The sequence below is a fragment of the Mesoplodon densirostris genome, chromosome 20 (genome assembly GCF_025265405.1).
Source record: "Mesoplodon densirostris isolate mMesDen1 chromosome 20, mMesDen1 primary haplotype, whole genome shotgun sequence".
NCBI lineage: Eukaryota > Metazoa > Chordata > Mammalia > Artiodactyla > Ziphiidae > Mesoplodon > Mesoplodon densirostris.
The window spans coordinates 34,790,153-34,810,575 of record NC_082680.1 but is presented as its reverse complement, the minus strand read 5'-3'; the positions used below and the strand labels follow the sequence as shown (position 1 = coordinate 34,810,575).

The 20,423-nt window shown below is 38.3% G+C and overlaps 1 protein-coding gene across 3 annotated transcripts in view; it reads left to right on the top strand.

The window, feature by feature from the left end:
• LOC132481131 (arylamine N-acetyltransferase 1) overlaps positions 1–20,423 on the top strand; it is a 38,424-nt gene that overhangs the window by 8,339 nt on the left and 9,662 nt on the right. Inside the window, exons 1-2 of one of the 3 annotated variants that reach the window (XM_060085755.1) lie at positions 8,419–8,478; positions 19,192–19,270. The gene's annotated coding sequence lies outside the window, so the exon portion shown is untranslated. Of the gene's footprint in view, positions 1–8,418; positions 8,479–18,699; positions 18,749–19,191; positions 19,271–20,423 lie in introns of those variants that run through there. The other 2 variants (XM_060085756.1, XM_060085754.1) reach the window with 2 other exon arrangements.

The following is a 20,423-nucleotide window of genomic DNA, read 5'->3' as shown; positions in this document are numbered from 1 at the left end:
TCAACGAGGCCACAATCACCCTGATACCAAAACAAGACAAAGATGTCACAAAGAAAGAAAACTACAAGCTAGTATCGCTGATGAGCATAGATGCAAAACTCCTCAATACAATGCTAGCAAACAGAATCCAACAGCACATTAAAAGGATCATACACTATGATCAAGTGGGGTTTATTCCAGCAATGCAAGGATTCTTCAATATATGCAAATCAATCAACGTGATACACCATATTAACAAATTGAAGGAGAAAAAAACATATGATCATCTCAATACATGTAGAGAAAGCTTTGAACAAAATTCAACACCCATTTATGATAAAAACCCTGCAGAAAGCAGGCATAGAGGGAACTTTCCTCAACCTAATAAAGGCCATATATGACAAACCCACAGCCAACATCATCCTCAATGGTGAAAAACTGAAACCATTTCCACTAATATCAGGAACAAGGCAAGGCTGCCCACTCTTACCACTCTTATTCAACATAGTTTTGGAAGTTGTAGCCACAGCAATCAGAGAAGAAAAGAAAATAAAAGGAATCCAAATCAGGAAAGAAGAAGTAAAGTTGTCACTGTTTGCAGATGAATCCTAAAGATGCTACCAGTAAACTACTAGAGCTAATCAATGAATTTGGTAAAGTAGCAGGATACAAAATTAATGCACAGAAATCTCTTGCATTCCTATACACTAATGATGAAAAATCTGAAAAAGAAATTAAGGAAGCACTCCCATTTACCATTGCAACCAAAAGAATAAAATATCTAGGAATAAATCTAACTAATGAGACAAAAGACCTGTATGCAGAAAACCATAAGACACTGATGAAAGAAATTAAAGATGATATAAACAGATGGAGAGATATACCATGTTTTTGGATTGGAAGAATCAACATTGTGAAAATGACTATACTACTTAACACTTGCTTTTAACACTTTGCCCCAGTTTCTGATTTCTGGAGAAACCTAGATAGTGTTTGGGTGGCATGTAGTGTCATGGTAATGAATGAGATCATCCAGGAGAAAATGTGTACATTGAGAAGAGAAAGTGTCCCAAAACTAAGGCACCACAACCTTTCTTTAAAAGTGAAAGAGAGAAAGCAATTTTGGGTGAGGAGACAAAGAAGAAATAGCTAACAAGTTAGGAGGGAAATCAGGAGATGATGAGCTATGGAAGACAAACAAAAAAGTGTGTTTCTAAAAGGAAATGATAGATAATGTTGATAGCTGCAGAGATATAAAAACTATAAATACAATAAGAGCTAATTTTTATCAAAGAGCTAGCTTTTGGTTTTGTTATTTTCTCTATTCTTTTTCTGTTTCCAATTTCATTGATTTCTTCCCTGATTTTTATTATGCTTTTTCTTCTGCTTTCTGTAGGTTAATATTGCTATTCTTTTTCTAGTTTCCTAAGGATAAAACTTCTTATTGTTTTTAGATCTTTATTCTTTTCTACATTTAGTGTTATAAATTTCTCTCTAAGCACTGTGCATTCCAAAAATTTTGATAGATTGTATTTCACTTTCCACTTTTCTCAAGATTTCTTGTTTAGCTCTCATGTTATTAAAAGTGTGCCATTTATGATACAAATAAACTTATTTACCAAACAGAAACAGACTCATGGACTTAGAGACTGAATTTATGGTTATGTGCGGGAGGAGTATAGGAGAGGAGAGATTGATTTGGAGTTTGGGATTGACATATACACACTGCTATTTTTAAAGTAGATAACCAACAAGGACCTACTGTATAGCACAGGAAATTCTGCTCAATAATCTGTAATAACCTCAGTGGGAAAAGAACTTGAAAAAGAATAGATACATGTAGAATATCTACATGTATTCAGTATAACTGAATCACTTTGCTGTACACCTGACACAAACACCACATTGTTAATCAACTATACTCCAATATGAAACAAAAATTTTAAAAGATAAACTAAATGTGTGTCATTTAATCTCCAAAGGCTTTGAGATTTTCCAGCTGTCTTTCTGTTATTAATTTCTAGTTTAATTCATTATGGTTTGAGAACACATATTGATTCCCTTTTTTTTAATTAATGAAGAGCATTTTATGGCCCAGAATGTGGTCTTTCTTGGTGGATGTTCCATGTGAGCTTCAGAGCAATGCATATTGTGCTATTATTGTATATAGTCTATTAATGGCAATTAGATCCAATTGATTGATTGTGTGGCTCAGTTCAATTGATTTTTTATCTACTGGATCTGTCAATTATTGATAGAAAGGAGTTGATGTCTCCAACTATAAGTAGATTCTCTATTTCTTCTTGCAGTTTTATCAGTTTTTCCTTCATATATATTGATGATTTGTTGTTAGGCACATGCACAGCTTTGATTAAAGAATTGACCCCTGTATCATTATGTTTTTTTGTATTCCTGATAATTTTCCTTATTCTGAGCAGGCTTTGTCTAATACTAATATTACCACTTCAGCTTTCTTTTGATTTATGTTAGTAAAGGAATATTTCTTCATCCCTTTACTTTTTTTTCTTGGTCTTAGCTATTCTTGGGCCCATCAGTTAACATATAAATTTTAGAATAAGCTTGTCTGTATCTACATAAAATAAAAGTAAAATAAGAACAACAAAAAGTACTTCCTGAAATATTGATAGGAATTTCATTACACTTATATATCAATCTGGGAAGAATTGACACTATGTTGAGTCTTCCAATCCACAAACAGAGTATGTCTCTGCACGGCAGGTCTACTGGTGCCAAATACTCTTAGTTTTTGTCTTTCTGGGCACGTCTTTATTCTCCTTCACTTTTCATGGATAAATTTGCTGGATACAGAATTCAAGATTTGTGGGTTTATTCTTTCAAACCATTAAATATCTTTCATTACTTCTTGCATGGTTGCTGAAAAGAAGTCCACTATAATTCTTGTTTTTCTTTAGTGTGTAAGGTGGGGTTATTTCCCCCTCTAGCTTCTTTCAAGATTTTCTCTTTGTCTCTGTTCCTTCTGCAGTTATCCATTTTTGGATATTTATTACGTGTGTTATTCTCTGAGATTTCTGGATCTGTGTTTTAGTGTCTGCCATTAATTTTGGAAAATACATATTCAGCCATTATTCAAATATTTCTCTGCTTCTCTCGTTCTTTCTTCCTTATTTCCTTCCTTTCTTTCTTCTTTTTCTGGTATTCCAATTACATTTATGTTGTATCTTTTACAATTGCCCTGCAGTTCATGAATATTCTCTATTACTTCTTGGTTTTCTTTTTGCATTTTGGGAAATTTCTATTGACATATCTTCAAGCACACTGAATTTTTAATTGGCCATATTCAGCTACTGGTAAGCCCATCAGAGGCATTCTTCATTTCTGTTATAAATTTTTATTTCTAACGTTTCCATTTTATAGATTTATTTATTTATTTATTTATTTTTGGCTGTGTTGGGTCTTCATTTTTACATGTAAGCTTTCTTTACTTGCAGTGAGCCAGGGCTACTCTTTGTTCTGGTGTGCAGGTTTCTCATTGTGGTGGTTTCTCTTGTTATGGAGCATGACCTCTAGACACGTGGCCTTCAGTAGTTGCGGCACGAATGCTCAGTAGTTGCAGTGCATGGGCTCAGTTACTCCGTGGCATGTGGGATCTTCACAGACCAGGGAATGAACCTGTGTTCCCTGCATTGGCAGGTGGATTCTTAACCACTGAACTACCAGGGAAGTCCCTCTAGCATGTCCTTTGATTCTTCCTTAGAGTTTTAATTTCTATGCTTGCAATGCCCATCTATTCTTGCATGTTGTGTGCTTTTCCATTAGAAACTTTAGCATATTAATCATAGTTATTTTAAATTCCTAGTCTGATAACTCCAAAATCCTTGCCATATCTGAATCTTACTCTGATGCTTGCCTTATTTCTTCATACTGTGTTTTTTCATATGTTAGCATGCCTTGCAATTTTATGTTGGAAGCTAGACATGATGTATTGGGTAATAAGAACTGAGATATGCAGGCCTTTAGTATGAGGGTTTATGTTTATTTCACTAGGAATTATGCTGTGTTTATTGTTTTCTGTAGCTATAGATGTCCAAGTCTTCAATTTCCTTTACTATCTTAGTTTTGGTCTCTCTCTTGTCTCAAGGTTGCCTGGAAATCCCTCATTAAATAGTGTCTGAAACTTGTAGCTTTTCATCTGTAATTCTCTGTTATATACAGTAGAATTATTGATGTGGTTATAAGGGATAGTGAGGAGATACGTATATTTATAGTCCTATCATTAGTCTCAAGTTCTAAGTAAGCCTGGGTTTTGCACCAAAGTGTGACCTTCAAAAGTGCATCTCAACTTTTCCTCCCCTTAGGTGAGGCAGAAATGCTGGAGATGATTGGAGTTTGGTATTTTCCTTACCTTACTTTGACTAGGCTGTTATAAAGTAATTTCCCTGGAGGGAAGGGAGAGAACAGAATTCTGTGACCTTATTTCAAAATGATTACATTTTCCTCCTTCTCTCAGAAGCTCATAGAGATTATTCTGTGGTCTTCACAATGAGAACGTGGATGGCGTTCCTGGTGGTAAAGTTCACAAAAGTTTGGAGGACCCCATGAGACTGAGACAACCCAAAGTTTGTAACTTTCACGCTTATCTACACTGAGTCTCCAGGAGTTCATCGAAGTTTTTAAGTGTTCTTAATAATACTGGATTCAGGGCTTCCCTGTTGGTGCAGTGGTTGAGAGTCAGCCTGCCGATGCAGGGGACATGTGTTCGTGCTGTGGTCCGGGAAGATCCTACATGCTGCGGAGTGGCTAGGCCCATGAGCCATGGCCTCTGAGCCTTCGTGTCAGGAGCCTGTACTCCACAATAGGAGAGGCCACAACAGTGAGAGGCCCACGTACCAAAAATATAATAATAATAATAATAATAATACTGGCTTCAGCTTGGGCTTCTAATCTTGAACTTCAGTTCACAGTAATTTCCGATTCTATGTATGCACCTGTCTGTCTCTCCACTTTTTAGCAGTGTTGCTGAAATTTGGCCTCTGTACACTGATGCCAGATTAAATCTTAGAGACAGAGTTTTGGGTGAAGTAGAAAGAAATAGCTTTATTTCTCTGCCAAGCAAAAGTGGCCACAGTGGGTAATGCCCTCAAGACTGTGTGTCCTACTCTCAAGGAGGTAGCAAGGAGTCATATACTGTTCAAGGTGCAGGGTGTGATCAGGTCATGGAATTTCTTCTGATTGGTTGGTGGTGATGTAAGTGGGAATCAGCATCATCAGCCTTCTGGTTCCAACCTGTCTGGGGTCTACATGCTTGTGAGCAGCATACAGTTAACTTCTTCTGCTTGGTGGTGGTTTCAGTATCTGCAAAACAACTGAAAGGACATGGCTGAGAATATTATCTATAGTTCTTGAGGAAGAACTAAAGATCCTTGACATTGTTTAATGGCTAAAGTATTATTTTGTCTTGCTTGACTGTTTTCCTTTCATTCTGCATTTTCTCACTTCTCTGATTAAATTTATTCTTTGACTAAAGTTTTTCTACAGACAAAAGGCAGGAAGAGAACATGGGTGGGGGCCTATTCTGGGAAGGCCGCATAGAGTTTTGTTCAATTAAAGCAGCATTTTTCCTCATGATATTGATACACTAATGGATCTGTTTGATTTTTTAGGACTTACTGATTTTGCAATAAGAATGAGAGGATACGGGCTTCCCTGGTGGTCCAGTGGTTAAGAATCCACACTTCCAATGCAGGGGGTGTGGGTTCAATCCCTGGTCAGGGAACTAAAATCCCACAGGAGGCACGGCCAAAAAAAAAGAGAGAGAGAGAGAGAGAATTGATAACTTTTACCTATTGGAGCAGAAACCAGGAGGGTTGGCACGCAAATTTTAAAACAGATTTATTCAACAACAAAAAATCTTAAATTAGAGGTCATTGTCTTCCATAGATTCCATCATCAAGAGGGGAAGTTTTAGTTCAAACTTCCTATCTTTGCAAAAATGTAGGTCTGTTTGTTTTTCTTTAGCAATGAAAAAAGAAATTCTTTACATGCTTTAATATTTGAAAGAAAACACTTGCAAGCAAGTTAGAATATTTACCATATACAAATTAATTCTACTGTATTCAGTATATTTATTTTTTAAAAAGCAGAATGCTTAAACTTTTCCAACTTGTACATACTGGAATAAAGAGGGAGTTTATTACTACACCTAACTCACGTCCTTTATGGTGAGGAGAATGCTCATTGACAGTTCCAGTATTTCCTACTTCTGCTCTCCTTCCACATGGAAAGTCTAGGAAGTAGTCAGAATTTGGCTTGGAATTTCAGATGGCCACTCCGATCCCAGGCCTACATCCTCTGGTGTCCCTGCCCTCAGACCCCAGGATCCATGACTCTGGTCTTACTCTCCCTTAGCCACAAGCCTCCTGACTTCAGGTTTCTGTAACAATTCTTGCTGGAGATCCTCAAGGGCCTCTGTTACTTTGGTAAGAAGGATGGAAGCAATGTCAGAATTACAAACTTGCCATCTGGATCTTAATTCCAGGTGTCACATTTCCCAGGATCAGGGGACAATAGCCCTACTCCATTGAATGAAGCTTTCCACACTTTCTGTCAAAATGACCAAAGCCCAGACCTGCATTCTGAGATTATTTCCTTCTCCAGCAATATTTTTCTTGCAAGATGTCCTCTGCTATCCATCCTTCATTTCTGCTGTGCCCTGGCCACTATGACAGAAGAGTGATTCCTCGACACCTTGCCTTTTAATTCACCACCAGTAAATGTGATGGGTCAATAGGAATATGAAGTGATGTTCAAACTCACTAGAAATCAGAGAAGTGCAGATGAGAATTACACTGAGCTATCACCTTAGACACATGAGATTGACAGACATTTGAAGGTTGCTAACCGCAAGTATCAACCAGGATATGAGGAAACCAGGAAACTTTCTACACAAGAGGAGAGAAATGCTCAGTGAAATTAAGTACACTGATGCCCTGTGCTCCAGCACATTCTATTCCTGATGTCTATCCAAGCAAAGTCCTCGTGTCCATCTACAGGACACATGTAGGAAAGTGCTGATTACAGTGGTATTTGTAGTAACAAGGAGTTGGCAGCAACTTAAGTGTCCTTCACCAGTGGTATCAGTACGTTAAATGTTTTGAGGTTAGTTTCCTCAAAACCAGACCCTGAGAGCTATTTGCATTCAAGTAGCTTACTTGGGAGGTGATTTAAGGAAGCACCACCGTGGGAGTAGGAAAGTGAAGAAGCGGCTCTTTGAGACTCAAAGAAGGATACATGATCAGCAGGTTACCTCAGAGGACAATGGAAGCTTCCTCTCACTGGAGAACATAGGGCGGCAGTGCTGGCCATGACCCCAGAGTAACCCCACCTGAGTAGGTGGAACACAGGGGCATTTGTGCTCCCACTCACATTTTCCAGGTGGAGTGGTGTTCCAGGGCCATCAGTTGCAGGTCCATCTGGATGGCCCAAGCACAGGCCAAGAGAAAGCAACCAGGTAGAGAGACCCATGTTCATGCAGCATAATACAGGAGGCATGGACTAGAACTGTTAGTGCCAAAGAGAGAGCACAAGGCAACACTTGTGTCATGAAGATGGTTTTAGAAATGGGGGCGATGTTGTGGGATAAATTAGGAGATTAGAATTGAATTATATACACTACTGATACTATGTGTCAAATAGATAACCAATGAGAACCTACCATATAGCACAGGGAACTCTACTCAGTGCTCTGTGGTGACCTAAATGAGAAGGAAATCCAAAAAACAGGGGATATATGTATATGTATATCTGATTCATTTTGCTGTACTGTATAAATGAAAACAATATTATAAAACAACTCTACTGCAGTAAAAAAAATTTTTATTTAAAAAAGAAATAAAGTGTAGATGGAAGTACATTGGAAACAGCAAAAGTGATAGACCTATATCATTAACATAAATTAAAAATACATGCAGAAACAAAAGCACATTATATATGTTACACTCGTAACTTATATGTGGACAAATTTAGGACACATTATACAGTGCCTCAGGGTGCTGTGGTGAATGGGACTGAAGATGGGGAAGAAAAATAAAAATTTAGGGGCCTCATGGAAATTCATGAGGAAGTGCTGTCATAACCTGGGGGAGTGATTTAAAATATTCATCTCCTTCTGCTCCTCTAGGTTAATAAACCTGCTTTTCCTGGATCCCCTTAAAACCCTAACCTCCCACGTTACACTTAGGATATCTGGATTCAGCCTCCCTAAGAGTAGGAACTGTATGGATTACAAGGTCACTCCACTCTCAGCCTGGTGCCAGGTCTCACCAGAGTACATTTGAACAACAGGTGCGCAAGGACAACCCAAGTTCCCACGACTACATTTCCCAGAGCTCCCTGGTGATTCTAACTAGGTTCAAGGGGTGGAGCAGTTTGAAAACCAGTGAGGTCTCTTCCTGGGCTTGTCCAGGAAGTGGGAGGATGGCAGTCAGCCCGGTTCCTGGTTGTGGGACCCAGGGGAACTCGGTAAGTGACATGTTGTGCTTTGAAATTGGGGTTTAATCCTATTTCAAATGTGAGTCCAGGAGACTAGATACTACACAGACCCGAATGTCAGGTCCTAAGCCAGTTCAGAAAGATTGGCTGACATATAACTTGAGTCCTTATGCTGTAATTACTGCACAGGATAATGGAGGAGATAACACACCCCAATTCAAACTCTGGGGGTTGATGCCGAAAACTCAGCTTCTCTGTACTCCGGTGCCAAATCAGATCTTGGAGACAGAGTTTTGGGTGAAGTAGAAAAAGAGAGCTTTATTACTTTGTCAGGCAAAGGGGGACACAACAGCTCCTGCTTCGAAAAACTATGTGTCCCAACCCAGGAAGATTTGATAAGGAGTTTTATAATAATACTTCCCAAAGGTGGGGTTTTGGACAAGATGAGGGTGTGTGTAGGGTCTCAGGTGGTCGGTCTCCTACTCTTGATGAGCTTCTCTGATCCCTTTAATCTTGCTTTGGGTGGTTTCTTGCCTGCTCCTCCCTTGATTAGCAACTGTTTGAATCTGCCCTCTGGAACTCGGGGAAGGTAATGGAGGTTGGATTCTTGCCGACAAAAAATGGGGGACAAAAATAAAAGGCCAAGCCTCCATACCTGGGTGCCTCACAGGGCCCTGCTCAGTTTCAGGGTTAGAGTAACAGCCCTGTGACATCCCAAGTGTGAGTACTTGGGCAGGTCATTTAAGCATCTCTAAAAGTCAGTTTATCCCTCAGAAAATTGGAGCTAATAAGAGAGCTTACTTTAAAAGTTTGTTGTGAGGATGAAAGTATATAAAATATAGCTAATGTGTACAACACGTGATTACGGGACAGGATTTCCCTCTTGGATAATTGAAACAGCAACGTCCACCTTCTCTGTCCCCACCTGGGTGTGTCCCAAAGGGCCCAGTTAGTCCTGCAGTCAGCAAATTCATGATCACTCCTGCTCCTCCTGCATTAGCTAATCAGAAATTCTCTAATGATCATCCCCAAACTCCAGGGAGTCTGTGTTGTGTTGTCTGCACAGTTTAAGGGAATTCTTGAGGACATTTTATCTTGATGGAAGGAAGACCCTAAGGGGAAGGTCTTTAGGAGCCATAAATGACAAGAACCAGCTCTTTCACTGTCAGGCAGGCTGAGGACACCACACCCTGAGCACAAATGTGCAGAATTCCACTGAAGAGAGGAACCTGTGGAGGCTGACAGCCCCAGAGCAAGGGGTCTGTGGGCTCTCCCCTCTGGACTTTGCTCCCTTACCCTGGCCCGATGCCCACAACAACAACACGCCTGTTGGCTCTTCTTTGATGAACTGACCTTTCCCTTCCCCCAAGTCACAGTTTAGTTCCTCAACCACAAAATGGCTGACCCCGCCCCCTCTCACTCAGAAGGAAGTTAACTGCCAACTATGAAACTTGGCAGGCTGCATCCTGCCCAGAGACTTATTTTGTTTGCCTCTTACAGGTTTAAGTAGTTCAGAGCCAACTTTAAAAATAGGCAGATTTCACCCACAACTCTGAGTTTCTGATCCTCAAGAGGGGGAAAAGAAGAGAAACAAAGAAACATTCAGAACTTCCTGCTGCCTGGGTGTAACTTATTTTTTTTTGGCTGTTTTCCATGGGCCTTCTCTGCACTAAGCACTGTGAAGCACAGTCTGTGGGCACGGCTTGCGTGGCAACTTCTCTTGTTTTCATCCAGAAGATCACTGGGCTGGCCACTTGCCCCTGGGGGTGGGTTGGGTTGTGGTGTCCTTGCAGTGAGCCTCGGCACCAAAAAAAGTTAAGTAAAGGGAAGGAATGGGAAGGGAAAGGAAAGGGAAGGATAGGAAAAGAAAATCACAGCATAGAGAATGAAAAGCCACTTAGAAGCAACTCTTAAAATTCTACTATTCATTTGGACAGTTCTAATGCTAGGCATATACCCAATGAATTGAAAACAGATACAGAAAAAAGTACTTGACCACAAAGGTTCTCAGTAGCACTGTTCACAGTAGCCGAAGGTGGAGCGGAACATAGAGACAGGAGGTAGACTGGTGGTTGCCCGAGGCTGGAGGAAATGGGGAGTAACTGCTTCATGAGTTTGGGGTTTTACTGGGGGTGGTGAGATATTTTGGAACTAGATAGAAGTCGTGGGTGCACAAAGTTGTGAGTGTACCAACTGACACGGAATTGTTCACTTTAAATGGTTTATTTAGGTCACGTGAATGTCACATCAATTTTTAAAAATCTGTTCAGTCATGACAGATATGCTGGCAGTAGGTACAGAAGGTTCCACCTCTGTCCAAACGTGTACTTATGCTGCTTGTAGCCCTGAGGGTGACATCAGCGTTTCACTCTCTTCCCCTGGGCCCTCATTTTAGTTCCTGAAGCATAAAACAGAGGGCTCCATTACTTCCCTCAAAAGGAGTTTTGTTTGTTTGTTTGTTTTTTACTATCAACTCCCTAGTACTTCTGTCCCAGAGACCTATTTTGTTTGGCTTTTCTATCTTCAGCTGAGCAGCTGTCTTCCTTTACATTGTCTCTCTGGGCCTGCTCGGTAGTCCTCACAATACCTGCCTGACTCTGCAAGCTTTAGCTCAGAGGCCTTCAGTACATAAAGCCCTGTTGTCCAATGGCCTCTGAGCAGGGCTAGCCTAGCAGCTCCCTTTCCATCCAGAAATCAAGCAGATGCCCACCTGCCCTGGGGTCAGGGTGGGTTGTAGTGTCAATCCACTGGGATGCCATATCCTTCACTGAGACAGAGAAAAGGAAAAAGAAGGAAATAAAACACAAGCACCACACACACACACACAAAGAAAAGCCACTCACTAACACTCCTTAAGGCTCTTTTATTCAGTCATGCCAGAAGTGCAGGAAGTAGGTATAGAAGATTTCGTCTCAGTCCATAACTGTACTTGTGGTGGCAGCATCTCAGGGGTGAACTATCTCTGGATCAACCTGTTTCTAATTCTTGTATTTTAGGCTTTTGCTTACAACTTTATTTGGGGAACGAATAAGAGTTTCTTTAGTGGAAAAATAAAAAATAAAATAATAAAATGAAATAAGATAAGATAAAATAAAATATAATAGATAAACACTGCCTTACATGAAAGAGGTAGAGACCCTAGACTGGGAGCTGGACAATGAGTTCTTCATATTGACCTGCTCTCCAGGGCTACATCAAAAAAGTAATTTGTAACTGAAGATCCATGTCACTTAGGGATAAATCAAAGCAGCCAGTTGACTATTGAACATTGACCATTCAACAAAATAACAAGCATTCATTTGGTGACAGAAGAAGTCTCCTTTGCCTGACTTTCAAGGTCCTCTGGAAGTTGTCTCATCCCGTACATCTTACCTTTCTTTCACACAGCTCTCCAACATGACCACTGATATGATGTGTCAGGTTCCCCAGATTTAGACGCTGAGACCAGGACCATGTGCAAGTGGCTTATTGAGTGCTCCTGGGAGAACTCCTGTGTCAGCCTGAATGTGAATTATTACTCAAAGTCTTTCCAGACTCAAGGCAAGGCAGCTGAGTTTTCAGTACATCTCACCAGTAAGTCACTGATGCAGGGCTGCCCTGGCAGGACATGCAGTCCCTGGCACTTCCAATTTTCACACAGGAAGGCAAAGAAGCCCCAGGAACTCCCAAGAAGTCTTCCAAAGAGTCCACAATGCAGCTCCCTAAGCACAAGGACAAAGAAGGCATGCTAGTCAGAGGCACAGAAAAGCGGTCAAAGACATCTAAAGGTTTCTGGGTGGCTTACAGACAGCATTCTCCCCACATTAGCCTCAGTCCTGAATCCTCACCAATGCCATGTGCCCTCTCAAGGTACCCTGAGCATGCTCTGTTCTTTACCCTCTGTACCTGAGGCAGAAGTCTATAGGTCTGATGGCTTCCATTACATCACATTTTTAAAATGTTTTTAAACTACTTTAGCCAAATTCTCATAACATTTCTACTCTTTGTTCTATATTAAAAGGAAACAATTCCTTACATATAGTTCTGTCTCCACCTTTGAATTCTTCCTTGAATATAGTTTACAGGTGAGATGTCTGGCTGGAGTGGAGCTTGGACTCCTCAATCTTTCCAGTGAATACGAGGGAAGATGACTGATGACAAGAGATACTTTAATGGCTGATCTTCTGTATATCGGTGGTTCTTCTTCCCTTCCAGTGACACCATACATTAAGAACACTGCCTTATTTTTCTACACCAATATCCCCAATTATACTTTACACATAAAGGAAGACCATGGGCTACCATTACATATTGGTCTTTGCTATGTTTGGTAATTCTTGTAGTAGCAATCAGGGACATAGAACATGATTCACCCCTCCTAACTGATCCTATGGCAACTAATCATCTGACTGGTTCCTTCTGAGCCCCTTTGCACTGGCTTCCACAACCTCCAGGCTCAGAACCCATCAGTGTTGCTATCATTTCCTGTGGTTGAACTTGCTACACACTCCCCTATGCAACTCAGATGCCCACTTTACTCTTCAGTCCTTTCCCTTCACTTTTGTGATTTTTAGGTACTTTTCACAACTCATGTAACACTAAACTATCTTTTTGTTTTCAAAGGAAGTCACAGTATACATTTTACTATCTCTTCTATTATTTCTAGATTTCGGTCCAGGAGAAAGGAATTTCTGAGACTTCTGAATTAAAACTGAACATCAACTTACTTCCATTTGCTTAGAAATGTTTTAAGTGCCTTTCTGGGATTTCTCAGTAGATGCCCTAAATGTGTTCTTTATATATCCCTTGAGTCTTCTCTAACATTAATCATGAAGCTGAAAGGAAAGGATATATCTGCACAGAAATGTTATATATCAAGAAATAAGGCTCATTGTGTTTTCAGTTAGCTATTTTACTGGCAACTGTTTTCTAAGTTTTGCCAGTATTTCACTGTGAATCACAACTTTAGTCTTAGCAATTTCTTTTGTTTAATCACAGAATACTCAAGTAATATTTGGTTACTCTTTCTTACTTACTTCACTCTGTATGACAGACTCTACATCTATCCACATCTCTACAAATGACCCAATTTTGTTCCTTTCTATGGCTGAGTAATATTCTATTGTATATATGTACCACATCTTTATCCCTTCATCTGTCAATGGACATTTAGGTTAATGCCATCTCCTGGCTATGGTAAATAGTGCTGCAATGAACATTGGGGTGCCTGTGTGTTTTGAAGTGTGGTTTTCTCAGGGCATATGCCCAGTAGTGGGACTGCAGGGTCATATGGTAGTTTATTTTAGTTTTTTAAGGAACCTCCATACTGTTCTCCATAGTGGCTGTATCAATTTACATTCACACCAACAGTGCAAGAGTGTTCCTTTTCTCCACACCCTCTCCAGCATTTATTGTTTATAGATTCTTTTGATGATGGCCATTCTGACCACTGTGAGGTGATACCTCACTGTAGTTTTGATTGACATTTCTCTAAAAATTATTGAGCATCTTTTCATGTGCCTCTTGGCCATCTGTATGTCTTATTTGAAGAAATATCTACTTAGGCCTTCTGTCCATTTTTGACTGGGTTGTTTCTTTTATAGATATTGAGGTACAAAGGTATTGACCTTTGTATATTTTGGAGATTAATCCCATGTCAGTTGCTTCATTTGCAAATATTTTGTCCCATTCTGAGTGTTGTCTTTTTATCTCATTTATGGTTTTCTTTGCTGTGCAAAAACTTCTAAGTTTAATTAGGTCCCATTTGGGATTTTTGTGTTTTTTTTAACATCTTTATTGGAGTATAATTGCTTTACAGTGGTGTGTTAGTTTCTGCTTTATAACAAAGTGAATCAGTTATACATATACATATGTTCCGATATCTCTTCCCTCTTGCGTCTCCCTCCCTCCCACCCTCCCTATCCCACCATTCTAGGTGGTCACAAATCACTGAGCTGATCTCCCTGTGCTATATAGCTGCTTCCCACTAGCTATCTATTTTATGTTTGGTAGTGTATATATGTCCATGACACTCTCTCACTTTGTCACAGCTTACCCTTCCCCCTCCCTATATTTCAATTACTCTATGAGGTGGGTCAAAATTGATCTTGCTGTGATTTTTGTCATAGAGTGTTCTTCCTATGATTTCCTCTAAGAGTTTTATACTTTCTGACCTTACATGTAGGTCTTTAATCCATTTTTAGTTTATTTCTGTGTATGGTGTTAGGGAGTGGTGACAAAGTGACAGAGAGGCATGGACATATATACACTACCAAACGTAAGGTAGATAAATAGTGGGAAGCAGCCGCAGAGCACAGGGAGATCAGCTCGGTGCTTTGTGACCAACTGGAGGGGTGGGATGGGGAGGGAGGGAGGGAGGGAGATGCATGAGGGAAGGGATGTGGGAACAGATGTATATGTATGACTGATTCACTTTGTTATAAAGCAGAAACTAATAAAAAAAATTTTTAAAAACTGATTTCATTCTTCTACATGTAGCTCTCCAGTTTTCCCAGTACCACTTATTGAAGAGGTTGTCTTTTCTCCATTGTATATTCTTGCCTCCTTTGTCATACATTAGGTGACCATAGGTGCCTGAGTTTATCTCTGGGCTTGCTATCCTGTTCTATTGCTCTATATTTCTGTTTGTGTGTCAGTACTATACTGTATTGATTACTGTAGCTTTGTACTATAGTCTGAAGTATAGTCCAGGAACCTGATTCCTCTAACTCCATTTTTCTCTCTCAAGATTGCTTTGACTATTCAGAGTCTTTTTTGTTTCCATACAAATTGTGAAATAGTTTGTTCTAATTCTGTGGAAAATGCCATTGGTAATTTGATAGGGATTACATTGAATCTGTAGACTGCTATGGGTATTATAGTCATTTTCACAATATTGATTCCTTCAATCCAAGAACATGGTATATCTCTCCATCTCTTTCTGTCTTCTTTAATTTCTTTCATCAGTATCTTATAGTTTTCTGAGTACAGGTTTTTGCCTCCTTAGGTAGGTTTATTCCTAAGTATTTAATTCTTTTAGTTGCAATGGTAGATGGGATTGTCTCTTTAATTTCTCTTTCTGATCTTTCATTGTTAGTGTATAAGTATGCAAGATAGTTCTGTGTATTAATTTTGTATCCTGCAACTTTACTAAATTCATTGATTAGCTCTAGAAGCTTTCTGGTGGCATCTTTAGGATTTTCTATGTATAGTAGAATGTCATCTGCAAACAGTGAGCATTTTACTTCTTTTCCAATTTGTATTCCTTTTATTTCTTTTTCTTCTCTGATTGTCATGGCTAGGACTTCCAAAACTATGTTGAATAATAGTGGCGAGAGTGGACACCCTTGTCTTGTCCCTGATCTTAGAGGAAATGCTTTCAGTTTTTCACCATTGAGAATAATGTTTGCTGTGGGTTTGTCATATATGGACTTTATTATGTTGAGGTAGTTTCCCTGTATGCTCACTTTCTGGAGAGTTTTTATCATAAATGAGTGTTGATTTTGTCAAAAGCTTTTTTAGCATCTAATGAAATGATCATATGTTTTTTATTCTTCAAGTTGTTAATATGGTGTGATTTGTGTATATTGAAGAATCCTTGCATTCCTCGGATAAATCCCACTTGATCATGGTGTATGATGCTTTTAATGTGCTGTTGGATTTGGTTTGCTAATATTGAGGATTTTTGTATGTATATTCATCAGTGATATTGGTCTGTAGTTTTTTTTGTGATATATTTGTCTGGTATTGGTGTCAGGATGATGGTGGCCTCGTAGAATGAGCTTGGAAGTATTCCACCCTCTGCAATTTTTTGGAAGAATTTGAGAAGGATGGGTGTTAGCTCTTCTCTAAATGTTTGATAGAATTCTCCCGTGAAGTCTTCTGGTTCTGGACCTTTGTTTGTTGGAAGATTTTTAGTCACAGTTTCAATTTCTTTACTTGTGATTGGTCTGTTCATATTTTCTATTTCTTCTGGTTCCGTCTTGGAAGGTTGTGCTTTTCTAAGAATTTGTCCATTTCTTCCAGGTTGACCATTTTATTGGCATATAATTGCTTGTAGTAGTCTCTTAAATCCTTTGTATTTCTGTGGTGTCAGCTGTAACCTCTCATTTTTCATTCTTAATTTGGTTGATTTGAGTCTTCTCCCTTTTTCTCTTGAGTCTGGCTAAAACTTTATCACTTTTCTTTATCTTTTCAAAGAACCAGCTTTTAGTTTTTTTGACTGTTGCTATTGTTTTCTTTGTAACATTAAGAAAGAATTAGGTTTTTAATTCCCACAAAGCACCTTTCAGCATGCTTAACTTTCTGACACCACCCTCACCTGCACCAGTTTTGTTTTGGGGGTTTGTTTTTGTTTTTCTTGGTTTTTAGATCCACAGAACATGAAAATCTTTTTTAAATAAGGCTTAGAAAGCTGACATCTCTTTTTTCCTCCCTCTATATGAAGGATGTATTTAAATGAATGTTGGTCAGTAAGACATTTGTCAGTATTGGATGCTCAACTGTCTAATATTACCATTTGAATGTTGTATATGATTGTGAGGCTTATGTCACTAAAGATTTTTATTCTGATTTTTCATGATCAAAGTTTATGTGATATTGTATAGACATGCTTTGTAGTGAACTATAGTAGCAATAATTTCTGTACATGATCTAGGATTTATTCCAGCATTTCTTTTCCTTTTTTTTAAACAAAATATTTTTTTAATTAACAAATGATGGAAATAGAAATATCTACATAAAGATTTTACAAGGAGAACTTACAGGACACAAATTTGTGATTCATTAGATGAGACACTTGGATGTGATTCCAAAAGCTTTTATTGAGCATTGTCAAGTTTGTAAGTTTAATAGGGAAGGACATCATATTTATAAATGCCCTTCTGTAAGGGCTACCATAGATGTGAAATTCTTTACCTTAATATCATCTTTGAAAATATTAAATTGAAAATTCTGTTAACTTATATTTTAAGAATAGGCATATTGTATTACTGCAAGAGATTTGATTTTCAGCAGAGTGCAAAGTTCTTTCAAATGCACATGTCTTTTTTTCTCATTTCATTTTGTTTTAAAGCACTTTTTAAGTGTAGGTTTCTCATTTAGTAAATGTTGTCTAATTGTACAAAAAAGAAAGACAATAGAAATACATAGCTTATCACCATTAACCTATGGGTGGGATTCTTTGTACCATTTCACCTCAGGCCTTTTCATCTTACCAATAATAATGCACCACTGTTACAATTAGTGTCCATACTAGATTAGAACTCTGGTAACAGGGGACAGAAAATTTTTTCTACATGGGATTTTACAAAATACAGACTATGGGGGGGGTGCTCACCTTACCAGAAGGTCAAGAGATAGCCTAATCCTTACCAGTGTCATGTGTCCTCTCATGGTACACTGAACATGCTCTGTTCTTTACCCTCTGTACCTGAGGCAGAGGTCAGTAGGTCTAATGGCTTTCACTTAAGTCACACTTTTTAAATGTTTTAAAATTACTTCAGCCATAATTCTCATAACTTTTCTACTCTATCCTATAATAAAAGGAGTCAAATCTACCTTTCTCTTCCTTAGTTTTTCATTTTGATTTACATCTTCACATGCTGATGGAGAGGTAACACTATTAGAATATATACATATATTTTTTTAATTATCCTTTTTGAGTTTTAATTTTTTCCTTCAGAAATACCAATTGTCTTTATATTGGATTGTCTTTACTGGTTTTATGTCTATTAACTTCTCTCTAACTCTTTAATGGCTTTATCTCTTCATTAAAACCGTTGAGTATTAAGTTTTTCTTCTACATAAATCATTTGATATTATGTTATATATATATTCCCTTATTGTTCATAATTACTTATATATTATCTTTGTTGTTATTCTTAATTAGTTTCCTAAGTTATAAATAGTTCTTTTGATAATACTGTGTTATTTTATCACCTCATTTTTTGGCTTTTTGGTATGAGTCCATTTTAAATGTTCTATCTCTTCAAGTACCTGTGAAGAATATCTTTCCATTGTTCACTTTATGATTCTTCTTGAGCTGGTTGTCTTTTTCCCTATCTTTTGTGTATTATGTCCTTTTCTTCTGATCCCAGTCTCACAGTATATTTGCATTCTTTTTCTTCATCATATTCATGCATGTATAGTTCTGTCTCCATCTTTTATTTGTTTTTTGAATGAAATGTGACTGGTGAGATGTCTGGCTGGAATGGACCTTGGACTCTGCAATCTTTCCAATGGAGATGAGGGAAGATGACTGAAGACAAGAGATATTTTGATGGCTGGTCTTCTGCATGCAGATGGTTCTTCATCCTTTCTGGTGACACCATACATTAAGAACATTGCCTTATTTTTCTGCCCCAATATCCCCAATTATACTTTACACCTAAAGGAAGACAGGTGCTACCATTACATACTTGTCTTTTCTGTGTTTGGTAAATCTTGTAGTAGCAATCAGGGGACTGAGACAGGGTTCACCCATCCTTGCTGATTGTATGACAAATATTCATCTGGTCTGTTGTGTCTGAGCTCCCTGCAGGTGACTTCCACAATCTCCAATCTTAGAACCCACAAGTTTTGCTCCCATCTCCCATCATTGTACATTCAGCTCTCTTCTCTATGCAACCCAAATGGCCATTTTACTCCTTCTGTTTTGTGATGTTAAAATACTCTTCATATTCATGTCCCAATGAGAACTACTGTCCTTGTTTTCAAGGAAGAATATGATATATTTAAAACCATTTTTTTCTTTTATTTCTACAGTGTGGACTAGGAAGAAGAACTATCCTAAGTCTTCTGAATTAAAACTGAGACTCAATCTACATTGAACTTCCTCAGAAAGGTATGCTTTTCTGAGACATCTCAGCTGGCTCCCTAAGTGTGTTCACTCTCCCTCCTTTTATTCTTTTCTTATATTTATGATCAAGGAAAATGAACTGGTATATCAGTGCACATCTAAATTACAAGTCAATATATAAACTTTGCAGTGTTTTCACCCAGTTTTATCCTGAAAACTACTTTCTAGTGCCTCCATATTTCACCTTCTATCATAACTTCAGTAGTACAAAATCTCTTATATTTAGTCATGGAATATGCAGGTATAATTTGGTTATAACATGTTGCTTGCATCCAGACCCTGGCTTCTTCTCAATGAACTTGAAGTTACTAAATTCTAAATTAACATAATATTTTTTAAAAATCTTTATTGGAGTATAATTGCTTTACATTGTTGTGTTAGTTTCTGCTGTATAACAAATTGAATCAACTATATGTACACATATATCCCCACATCCCCTCTGGAAGGAACAAAGAAAAATCTTTAAAATCAAAAGATAGCTTTAAAAAATATACATTAATTTCCAAATAAAATGATGTTGGTTAACCCAGAAATGAAATGGCCAGGCAGGTCCAAATCATATTTCTTTTGTTCCACATCACCTGCCCTCCTTACTTACCCAGCACTGATTCTGGATACAGAAGCAGAAGAGAGTGTGTGGTGGTCTGGCTAAGTACCAGTTGTTCTCTCGGTGTCTGAGTCATAGAGTTTTTGACTTGTGCTGATGCATGTAAAGATGAGAAGAAATGAAATAAGCTTAAGAGATTTGGAGGAGATCAGATTGCAGACATCAAGAAGAGAAAAAGTTGAAACACTAGCAAAATGGGAAGAATAACCGATCAAAAAAGAGAATTAGGTGAATCTGAAAGAAATGACATTAAGAAGGAGAACAGGAATACATAACTTATCACCATTAACCTAGGGGCAGGGCCTTTTGTAGCCTCTCACCTCAGGCCATGTCATCTTATCAATGGTAATGCACCACTGTTACAATCAGTGTCCACACTGGATTATGACTCTGGTATCAGGGACAGAAACATTTCGTACATGAGATTTTAAAAAATGAGGATTTCTTTTTTTTTCTGGTTCACCTTACCAGAAACATGTAGCTTGAAACTTGATTGTTGTCTTTTCTCATCTTTCCTTTTCCTGCTTTTCA